The sequence below is a fragment of the Bison bison genome, unplaced genomic scaffold (genome assembly GCF_000754665.1).
Source record: "Bison bison bison isolate TAMUID 2011002044 unplaced genomic scaffold, Bison_UMD1.0 scf7180017864308, whole genome shotgun sequence".
Taxonomy (NCBI): Eukaryota; Metazoa; Chordata; class Mammalia; order Artiodactyla; family Bovidae; genus Bison; species Bison bison.
Genome location: NW_011494880.1, coordinates 627,163 through 631,524, shown reverse-complemented (window position 1 = coordinate 631,524; position 4,362 = coordinate 627,163).

The window sequence follows — 4,362 nt, the reverse complement described above, 5'->3', positions numbered from 1 at the left end:
AATAACCCTGTGTACGAGACAGCAAAAGAGACACTGATGTATAGAACAGTCTTATGGACTCTGTGGGAGAGGGAGAGGGTGGGAAGATTTGGGAGAATGGCATTGAAACATGTAAAATATCATGTATGAAACAAGATGCCAGTCCAGGTTCGATGCACGATACTGGATGCTTGGGGCTAGAGCACTGGGACGACCCAGAGGGATGGTATGGGGAGGGAGGAGGGAGGAGGGTTCAGGATGGGGAACACATGTATACCTGTGGTGGTTTCATTTTGATATTTGGCAAAACTAATACAATTATGTAAAGTTTAAAAATAAAATAAAATTAAAAAAATAAATAAAAACCATAATTGAATCTTTCACCATTTTATGCCAAAATCAAGATATCTTACATAATATAAAATTATGTTAACATAAGGAACTTAAGTAATTCAAGGTTTTGATACCTTATTTCTGAATTTTCTGTTTTTTTCAAAAGAACTACTCTGATAAATAAGTAAATTTATTCTATTTTATAGAAACTGGAACTTCTCTTAAACACTAATATTTGCCTATTTAAATCATCTATACATCATTGTATTAAATAAACAATTTGCTAATAATTTTAGGTATGCAGAGCCTAAACCTTTGTAACATGCTTTATTTTTCCAGTTTAGTTTTAATAGGCAATTTTTTTTTCCTGGATTTTTATGATGTCTGGCTTTCCTCAGATCAGATCAGATCAGTCCCTCAGTCGTGTCCAACTCTTTGCAACCCCATGAACTGCAGCACTCCAGGACTCCCTGTCCATCACCAACTCCCTGAGTTCACTCAGACTCACGTCCATCGAGTCAGTGATGCCGTCCAGCCATCTCATCCTCTGTCGTCCCCTTTTCCTCCTGCCCCCAATCCCTCCCAGCATCAGAGTCTTTTCCAATGAATCAACTCTTCGCATGAGGTGGCCAAAGTACTGGAGTTTCAACTTTAGCATCATTCCTTCCAAAGAAATCCCAGGGCTGTTCTCCTTCAGAATGGACTGTTTGGATCTCCTTGCAGTTCAAGGGACTCTCAAGAGTATTCTCCAACACCGCAGTTCAAAAGCATCAATTCTTTGGCGTAAAGTCTGTTATAATAACATGTTCTAAAATACTTTATATTTAAACTAGTTACATCTCATACATCATTATGTTAGGAAATCCTGCTCAAATTTCTTCCATATCAAGACTTAATTTAAAGTAAAAATTTTAAATTATCACAGGTATACACAAATATTTTATACATATGTGCATTACTCATATGTGCATATGAGACATTACTTTACCAGCAAAGGTCCATCTAGTCAAAGCTATGATTTTTCCAGTAGTTATGTATGAATGTGAGAGTTGGACTGTAAAGAAGGCCGAGTGCTGAAGAATTTATGCTTTTGAACTGCAGTGTTGGATAAAACTCTTGAGAGTCCTGTGGACAGGAAGGAGATCTAACCAGTCCTTCCTAGAGGAAATCAGTCCTGAACATTCATTGGAAGGACTGATGCTGAAGCTGAAACTGCAGTACTTTGGCCACCTGATGCAAAGAGGTGACTCATTTGAAATGACCCTGATACTGGGCAAGATTGAAGGTGGGAGGAGAAGGGGATGACAGAGAATGAGATGGTTGGATGGCATCACTGACTTGCTGGACATGACTTGGAGTAAGCTCTGGGAGTTGGTAATGGACAGGGAAGCCTGGCATGCTGCATTCCAGGGGGTCACAAAGAGTTGGACATGACTGAGTGGTTGAACTGAACTGGTTCTAACAGTGTTAGCTGATATATCAAAGTGCCTATGATTTGCATTTCTGTGAGGGTTAGAAATACAGTTCAATTTTTTTGTTGGGCATATATATATTTTCTTTGGAAAAATTATTCAATGTGCCTGATCAGTTTTAAATCAGATTATTTTACTATTAATTGTATGAGTTTTTTAAAATTAAATTTTATTGGAGTATAGTTGATTTACACAATGTTGTGTTAATTTCTGCTGTCGTTGTTGTTTAGTTGCTCAGTCATGTCTCAGTCTTTGTGACCCACTGAACTGTAGCTTGCTAGGCTCCTCTGTCCTTGGAATTCTCCAGGCAAGAATACTGGAGTGGGTTGCCATGTCCTCCTCCAGGGGATTGTCCCAATCCAGGAACTGAAACTTTGTCTCCTGCTTGGCAAGCGGATTCTTTACCACTGAGCCACCATTTCTGCGGTACAGCAAAGTAAATTGGGAGATTGGGTTTGACATATGAGTTCTTTTATTTTGGGGCTATTAATGCCTTATTGGGTATGTGGCTTGCTGATATCATCTGTCAGTTGCCTTTTCTTTCTTTCTTTCTTTTTTTTTTTTTTTTTTTGCTGTGCAGAACTTATTATTTTGATGTTGTCCCACTTGTTTACTTTTGTTCTTATTGCTGTGCTTTGGGGGTCAATCCAAAAAACTGTTGCCAAGACCAATATCAAGGAACATGTTCCCTATTTATTCTTCTAGGAATGCTTTAGGTTTTTGTTTTTATGTCTAATTCTTTATCCATTTCATGCTAAGTTTGTGAGTGGCATTTGGTAGAGGTCCAGTTTCATTCTTCTGGACATGGTAATGTGGTTTTCCTACATTGTATTTTGAAAGGATTATCCATTCTCCATCTATTGTTATTGGAACTCATGTTGAATATTGGTTGCCCATATTTCTTACATTTTTTTTTAACTCTCAGCTCTTACATTTTTTTTTAACTCTCAACTCTGTTCCAGTGGTCTTTGCCCATATTTTTTGCCAGTGTCATTTCAGTTCATGATTGCTATTTCTTTGTAACATAACTGGAAATCAGGAAGTGTAATATCTTCAGCTTTGTCTTTCTTTTGGGGATTGTTTTGGTGATTCAGGGTGTTTTATGGCTCTATAAAAATATTAGGAGTGTTTTTCCTATTTTTGTGAAAATGCCTTGAAAATTTTATATTAACCGTTTTAAATAGTAATAGCAGTGTAGTGTTAGTTGCTTGGTCATGTCCAACTCTTTGTGACCCCACAGATGACCTCCCAATGTCTCTTCCACATTGATTTCTCCCTCTTGTGGGGGATTTATTTAAGTTGTGTATCTCCTTTTGACCCCACAATACCAGCCCCATGTTGAGAGTTTCCCATTTGTCTTCTTAAGGATAGAGTCCTGAAATGTTCAAGGTTGTGAGTATTCTCCCAGTACTACAGATATGGGTCAGATTTCTGCATTTGCTAACTCTTGCTGTCTATGGCAGTGCACAGAGGAGATGGTTCTGTGGGTCAGGGAGGAGGAGCAGAGTGGTGTGGGTGAGATAGATGAAGCACTGGGGAAGCCTGTGGCCACTCAGACTGGTCTGCAGATGAGGTGTCCAAGGAGATGGTGGGAAGTCCACATGATGGAGTCTGCAAATTTTTAGTAAGAAGAACCACAAAGTGGTTAGTGGTATTGCTTTGAGGAGTTCTAAGACTCAGCAATAATACCAGCCTCTTGTAACCCCTTAGCTTTGCAGATCACTCAGTAATCTTGGCAAGGTAAAAAAAAAAAAAAAAAGGCATTCCTTATTGCTGGGACACCATGCACTGACTCATACAATTCATACAATTTCACTTTCCCCATATGCGAGAAATTCCATTTTACATGGATCTTTTGTGGCACTGAACCATGATAATTGGGAAGAAGTGACAGAAAAAGCAAAACTGTTCATCTTACCCTCTTCAATGCATACATTCTTGGGATTATTTGCTCCCATGGTGGGCTGAAACTTCTCCATTGGGCTTTCAGATTCCCAGAAAGTTATGCTCATCCTGAGGTAACTACCAAAATCATTGTTCTGTGGGGATGACAGTAGAGATCTCCTATTCTGTAGTCTTGCTGACGTCATTCCAGAGAAGAAATTCTTGCCATGAAAACCTCAAAAAAAGCTGATATCAATGGAGAAGGAATGTGGAACAACCTAAGATTAAAAATCAAGTCAGCATCTTGTAGGCCATTTCAGAGAGTATAGATTTTAATATCTATACAAGACATAGTTATCAAAACATTTGACTGAAGTAAGATAATTTGTGAAAGAGAATTAAAAAAAAAAAAATCAGTGAAGTTTCTCTAGCTTCCCAGGTGACTCAGTGGTACAGAATTTGCCTGCTAAGCAGGAGATTCAGTAGACACTGGTTCATTCCTGGGTCAAGAAGATCCTCTGGGGAAGGAAATGGCAACCCATTCTAATATTCTTGCTGGAATAATCCCAAGGATAGAGGAATCTTGCGGGCTACAGTCCATGGGGTCCCAGAGAGTCCCAGACACAACTTAAACTGCAGCAAAATTTCTCTATGGAAAGTGAATTGCATGTGTGAAGAATTTGAAGCAGTGAGA